The sequence below is a fragment of the Mastomys coucha genome, unplaced genomic scaffold (assembly GCF_008632895.1).
Source record: "Mastomys coucha isolate ucsf_1 unplaced genomic scaffold, UCSF_Mcou_1 pScaffold8, whole genome shotgun sequence".
Taxonomy (NCBI): Eukaryota; Metazoa; Chordata; class Mammalia; order Rodentia; family Muridae; genus Mastomys; species Mastomys coucha.
In genome coordinates, this window is record NW_022196914.1 from 20950194 (window position 1) to 20957754 (window position 7561).

Genomic DNA, 7561 nt, shown 5'->3' on the forward strand with positions numbered 1-7561 from the left:
GGTCAGAAGGCGCCAGGACCCACTGAACCACAACAGGGCTTGGCCTCTACTCTCGAAGTTTAAAATCTAGGTCGAGTGACCATGGGAAATCCATTTAATTTCTTCCATGACCTAGAAGAGAAACACCTGTGTCACAGACCCCAGTAATGATTGAATGTGTTAATACTTGTAAAATGCCTGATTTAAGGACCACATCACAGTGTTAGCATACTCCTTCCAAAAATACTGTCTTTTCAAGCATCAAGGAATCTGGGAAGCTTGCCTTTCTGGAACACGACTCAATAGCTGAGTCCAAAAATATTTCCCACCACCACTCTTTACTCATGGAAGCATGACAGGCATACAAATTTGGGTGAGTACCACTGGAAATAGTCATAAGACAGAAGTATTGCATAGTCTGTAGTGTTCATTTCTATCTCTCCCATATTTGGTCCAAACTACTTAGAACTAAAAGAAATAGCATCATTTAAAGCCAGTTAGGAAAACTATGTCTTTGCAAAGTTTATGTTGCTAATTAAATTAAGGTTTGTAGCAGATCAAGGACAAATACTGAGTCCAAGAAAATATTTCCTTTGATCCCAAGCTCCTGTACTTCAAAGGCTAACTGGGAGGCTCTTGCAGGATTCGGGTAGTCCTCCTTTTCCTGCCATGTGGGGGCTTCTGACACAAGGAAGACAAGGACTCCAGAGACTGTGACTAGCCTTCAGTGACCAGGCTCTGACATCAGATGACTCAGGGAGGCTGATGAGTCAGTGAGGGTTTGAGAATTGATTGGGCCATCGCTCACATCCCATGAGAAAGTTACTTGACGCCGGTCTTCATGTTCTCCTGTGAGGGATGGAGCTATGATAGCTTGTCTTGGAGCTTCAATATGAAAGTGATGCTGAGACTTTAGGCAGGCTGAGAAAAACTTGCAAATAAAACTCTAGAGGGATGCTCAAGCTATTTGCTTTGTCACCCAGGAAGAACTGTCCTATGATTGCATCTCTGAGTTTTGTATACTGTATGTGCTCTGTACCTCTGAGAAATTGACGGAAGGAATGGCAGTTGTGCTGACTGTCACATACGGATTGTCCCAACGACTCTCTGATGCTCATACCCATTCTCCTTTCCTCTGAGGTCAAGTCCTCATTGTTCTATTGTAGCTCTGGCTCACGTGAGCCCACGCTGAATGTGACATCCTGGCAGGAGTAAAGATATTTTTAAAAACACTTCCATTGGCTATCAGACCATGGGCTGATTGGCCCCCAGAGACTGAAATTTCCCCCATGCTGACAGAAAGAAAAAGCTGAAGCCTGGTGCCAAAGAAGAACTTGTCTCCCTGGAAGAGACAAACCATCCGACCACCTTTCAGGGTAATGAAGCTGAAACAGTAATGGTTGTGGGCGCATCCTGACCAGAACTGTTTAACTATGCATAGCCCTCACTCTCTACCTAAACCTAAGCTTCAAGTTAGGACACTAGAGATGAGTGTGAGGAGTCAGTAGACCTCTTCCTTCCTCTCCTCAGCGTGGCTGTACTGATTCAACCTCCCTTTCTCTGCCTTTCACTATTGTGGTTGTTCTCAGTTGGTTCTTTGAGGATGAGTGGGCAAGCCAACCATATTGATAATGGGTATGAGGGCCAGCAGAGACTCTGACAGTAACATGTCTACAACTAAGCTAACAGGAACATCAATAAAGAAGGAGACTGGAAATGAAGGAAGGAGGACCAACCCCCCAGCCCAGGAAAGAATCCTGGCAGCTGTGAAGAGGGAAAATGATTTCCTGCAACTGCTTCATGTGAGAGGCAGTCCCATGGCAGCTCCCTGCATCCCATCCTATTAAGCAAGGGATCTTAACACCATCTGCTGTGGTCCATGATTAGCTGCCCCTGGACTTAATATTCATCTATTTCCAAACTTTTGTGAGTCTAGATGTCAAACTCAACTATCAGTGAAACATATCAGGTCATCCCAAATGCTCACAAAAAAGCATTGGGGGTATAGTGGAAGTCCAGGCCTTGACTGTATGATAAAGAATGAATAAGAATAAGAACGACTGAACACAACATCTGCTTAGAGATGTTCTCAAAGCCAAGCCATCTCACTGAGCAGATTATTCTCACAGCACCTTTGGAAGAAGTTTGTTTTCCCAATTTGAGATAACTGAGCTGATGCTAAGGAGTGGGTGGAGCTTGTTGGAATAGGACACCACTGAATCCTCCTGTGGGTCTCACCATTTGGAACTGCTACATCCATTGTTGCCCCAGCCTTAGATGGCTTTTCCTCCCTTTGATGTTGAGATGGCTCCTGACTCATAAGCTACAGCGAATTAACTGAGTTACTCAGGTACTAAGATGAAGCTACTTTCAAAACGCCCATGTCACTGAAGGCATCTGAGGCTACAGGAGACTGATGTGACCTAATGTGGCTTCAAACATCACATCAAGTGCTTATTTCATGTAACAAAGAATTTAGAGGCAGGTGGACCCAGGGCTGTGCAGCTCTCTGCAGTTGTCCCTGCCTTCAAAGGACAGTAATGGCTATGACAAAATCAAGCAGAGCCTCGGCCACATCTCCCTGAGTTAAAGTCCTGTTCTCCTGGGTTCTGAAGGTCCCATAAGTTATCTACCATTCCCAGCCTCAGCCCCTCCTCTGTCAATTAGGCAGAATAATAATACCTCCCTTGTGCACTTGCTGTTAGCATTAAGTTGGCTAAGTCATCTAAGTGCTTGTCCAGAACTTGGCATGGAGTAAATACCATGCAAATGTTCACTCTTACCATCTTTACTTATTTATAACTTCAGCTCAGTTCCCAAGGCAGCAATCTTTCATGCAGCCCATGACAATGGGTACACACAGGAACAAAGGAAGGCACAGAAGAGAGCTCACATGAAGTAATGGTGGCCTGACTTTTATCTTTCTGGGCATTTCTCTCTTTCAATAGGGGAATGCTTTTTCCCAGCTTTCCATCCCTCACTGTTGGATCATCCAGGCTGTTTCACATGCTGACTTCCAAGCTGGTGCCATCATCATAGTTTAGACCATGGTTCTCCACCTTCCTAATGCCGTGACCCTTTAATACAATTCCTCATGTTGTGGTGACCCAACCATACATGTATTTTCATTCCTTCTTCATAACTGTAATTTTGCTACCATTGTAACCCATAATACAAATATCCATGTTTTCTAATAGTCTTCATCACCCCCTGTGAAAGAGTTGTTGGACCCAAGTTCCACCCAAGGGGTCACGATTCACATGTTGAGAACCACTCATTTCTTCTTTGTGCTACCTAACATAATGGCCACCAGCCATATGAAGGATTTTCTGTTTTATAAGATTGTGTGTGTATGTGTGTGTGTGTGTGTGTGTGTGTGTGTGTGTTTGTGTGTGTGTGTGTGTGTACAAAGAAGATTTTTAATAAAGATTTATTTTCATTTCATGTGTATGGATGTTTTGCCTGTATATATGTACCACGTGTATACAGTGTCCCTGGAGTGCAAAAGAGAGAGTGTCAGAAACTCTGGAACTGGTGTTACAGATGTTTGTGAGCTGCCATACAGGTGCTGGGAACTGCACCTGGGTTCTCTGCATAAGCCAACACTCTTCTTGTCTGCCGGGTCATCTCTCTGGAGCCCAACATTTCTATTTTAAAGGGAGTAAAAATAAATTTTCAGTTGCTCATTCACAAAGGCCACATGTTAAGGGCCAGTGAGCTCATAAAGCTGGTGCTCTCTGTCACAGATGTTAGACATATGGACTGACCGTTACCATGACAAAAAGCTGAGGAGAACAGAGCTGCAATCAGAGTTCACTCGTGGAGCTGGAAGAGGAGTGGCCTCTCCGATGCCACACTCTCCTGTGGTATTGGGGCAAAGTGAGAATGAATATGTTTACAAACCAGAAGAGAAGGTAGACTGAGAGTTAGAAGTCAACAATGAAGAAACAGCAGAGGAGAAAACTAGTTCATATCTGGAATGTCACCCAAAGGCCCATGTCCCCAGCCCATGGTACCATTGGGAAGTGGTGACACCTTTAAGAGGTGAGTCTTTTTTTTGGAGGGCGGGGTGGTTGAGACAGGGTTTCTTTGTATACTACTGGCTGTCCTGGAACTCACTCTGTAGACCAGGCTGGCCTTGAACTCAGAAATCCATCGGCCTCTGCCTCTCAAGTGCTGGGATTAAAGGTGTGCACCACTACCACCCAACTAAGAGGTGAGTCTTTGTGTGTGTATCATTGACAGTCCGACCTTCAGAGACAACATGAGATCCCAGTCTTTTGTCTGCAATTTACTTCCTGGCCACAGGTGAGCAGCTTTGTTCATGAGGTGCATGAGGTGCTGCCTTGACACAACCCCCAAAAGAACCAGGCTACTCAACCATAAACAATGACCTCCAAAAAGATGTGTGGGACACTCAGCTTTTCTCTTACTCAGTTAATTATGTCAAGGATTAAAGCCAATGCTTGGGAGAGCAATGGTTGTAAATACCATCTGCAAAAGAGAAAGCCAGAAAACGACTTAAACATTTACCAAGATGGCCTCTCTACCATGGCATCATCTCTAAACATGCAACCAGCTGACCTATGGGGTTGAGAGGAATATCAGTAAGAAATTAACATCCCTTCCACACAAATCTGTTTTAGTAACTATAGCCGGAAAGTGGTCCTTTTTCCTGACTACACACTGGACCCGAACCTAATGTGGTAATAAGATTCTTTATGTTACCAAGCTGACACACTGGTCATTTTATGATCATCCCATAAAACTTCCCAATAAAAAATATTTTCTGTCTCACATAATCACTGTGAGGCACAGTCTATCACATGCCAAAGCCCCAGGGAAGAATTACAGATCTGCCTGCAAAATATGGTAACGGGAACACCACTGCCTTACACAAAGATTGTGGGCAGCAGTAAAAGTCCCCAGAGCTCCTCAAATGTGTGATGTGTTGGTTGCCTGTGGCAGCTGTGTAGCTAGAGCAGTGATGTTAACAGCTGATGTGCAGTTATACACAACTCCTTGTAGGACATCTGCCTAAGGTCTGCAAGTGAAGGCCAAGATGGTGCTCAAACATCCCAATGTAATGTCTGCCACATTTTCTCACCATGACTCTACATAAGCAAACCTTTGGGATGGGGTGAATCAGGAATTCTTGGAATCATCTGGAAAGCTTTGATGCACACCTGTTATTCTAGTACTCAGCACTCAGGAGGCAGGATCAGGAGGATTGAGAGTTCAAGGCCAGCCTGGGATACATAGTGAGTTCCAGGCTAACCCTGGATTACACAAAGAAACTGTGTCTCCAAGATAAAAAGAAAGACTACTGAGCAGTGGCGACTCTTGAGCAGGTTGCTCCTGCCAGCTCAGAAGCATTGCTCTTAGTGGGATGATGTTGGTACTTTGAAATCAGTCCTGCAAGAGAACTTAAAACCAATCGGGACTGTGGGGCCTTTGTTCCCAGAAGAGCAAATGGCTGACTTGGAGCAGCACATCACTAGCTTTTCCTCATCTTCACAGTCTCTGACTCACTAAATCTTATATGGAGATTTACATTTCTACCAAGTTCCTGAGGAATTCTGATTCTACTCTTTGGGGAACCAACCACACCTTGCAAACCACTTGGAAGAACGTTTATCAGAACCTGAGTCAGGCCATTGATCCTTCTTTCCTGAATAAATTGCAAACCATAGAGCATGCTGGGGTTGGTTTGTCGAAGAATGTTATAGGTCATTCGATATCAAATGATACTACTAACAGCTAAGGCTTACAGGATACTGGCTAATAAGTCAGCTATTGTCTAGGCATTGACTCCTTGATTCTCACAGTTCCTGTGGTATAGTTAAGGCTCAAGCCAAGAGCAGTCACATGATGGACTTGCCCAAGTTTATTAGGGGAGTTGTCAAGATATAAACATAAGCACTGTAGTTCCAGAACCCATAAATTTAACCACTGCCCCACAAATCATAGATGAGATGTGACTGTAGTTCTACCAAATGTTAATACAGTGCCAGTTCTTTTAAAGGAGGTCTAATGGCTAGAGCGGTGGCTCAGCATTTAAGATGCCCTCAGTGTGCAATCATGAGAACAGGAATTCGAGTCCCAGCAACTGGCATAGCAAACAGGGCATCCTGTGTAACTCTAGCTCCAAGTGAGGACCTTGTTAGCTCCCAGCCTATCTGTGAAAACATGACCCTTGGGTTCAGGGAAAGACCCTGCCTCAAAGGAATAAGTGTGGGTAATGAAGGAGAATACACAACTACTTATTCTGGTTCTGCATTCTCTCTCTCTCTCTCTCTCTCTCTCTCTCTCTCTCTCTCTCTCTCTCTCTCTCTCTCTTTCTCTCTCTGCTCCAAATACACACACATATGTTAAATACACAAATAAGTCTTTTTAAAAAATGATTTACAATTTAAAAATATACAAGTTCCTAAAATAAAATTTGCCACTCCCAAATTAATGATAGATAGAAGATAGGTAGATAGATAGATAGATAGATAGATAGATAGATAGATAGATAGATAGATGATATATAGATAGTCAGACTATTTGAAAATATTGAAAATGCTTTGCAAGTATGCCGTTTGATCCCTGAGTACTTCTGCACAGGACTATCCAAGAATAAGGGTGTTGTTATTGAGAGACACAGTTTCATTATCTCATGGAAGAAAAGATCACCACTGTTTTTGCCTAGCCCACAGTTTAAACTCCTTTTAAGTTTTTTAAACATTTTCTATTGTTCTCTCATTTTTTCTTTTTTTCAAACTTTTATTGCATTATGATGAGAAAAGTTACATGATTTCAATTTATCTGAATTTGTTAACATTTAAAAACATATTTTAATTAAATAGAATTGAATCACATTCTTGTTCCCCTTTTGTACCACCGCTCCTCCCATAGATCCCCCTTCAATACCTACAATATCTTTTTTGTCGTATTCCTTAAAATTTATAAAATATTATAACAGTAAAAATAAGTATTATAAAAGTTGTTTGATATAAAACATCAATCAAAGTCTTATGTAGATGCTCGTCTACAGCAATAGTGAAAATACATTTTTCTCAATATAAATTTTAAATAACTCCAAACATATTAGCTGTATACTTAAAAATAATACATCACCACTAGTATTTTCTTAAATGAACATGAATATATAAAGCCTTTTTGTTTGTTTTATATTTAGTAGAGTTTAAAATCTTGGAACTTACTGTGGTACAAGCCCAAAATAAGAACAATTTTTAGACATTGGGTTTCATTGTAATAAGGCTGTATTTCAATGACCCTCACATCACCAAAGGATTTTACCTCCATCGTAGCTAAGCTGAGAGTTGATAGTTCTGCTGCACCAAGAAATTAATTGTAGGCTCGATTTTTGGATACAGTCTTCCTGCTATGGTAAAAGCTATTTGACTTGAGTGAGTGTCTTCATTCTCAGCCCACAGAGAACAGGTTACATTCATTTAAGAAATGGTGTAGGTATTAAGATGGTCTATCCATAAAGTCATTCACCAACTGTTTCAATGAACAATGGTTCTGCTTAGAGGGTGGCTGTTCTCTCATTTGTAATAGTTATTATGATGGC

At 42.1% G+C, this 7561-nt stretch overlaps 1 long non-coding RNA gene across 1 annotated transcript; it reads left to right on the top strand.

Moving 5' to 3' along the window:
* The first annotated feature begins 3785 nt into the window (after positions 1 to 3785).
* LOC116083749 lies at positions 3786 to 4776 on the top strand. The gene is made up of 2 exons (XR_004115894.1): positions 3786 to 4023; positions 4225 to 4776. It is a non-coding gene; the product is annotated as an uncharacterized LOC116083749 (long non-coding RNA).
* Positions 4777 to 7561: the final 2785 nt, after the last annotated feature.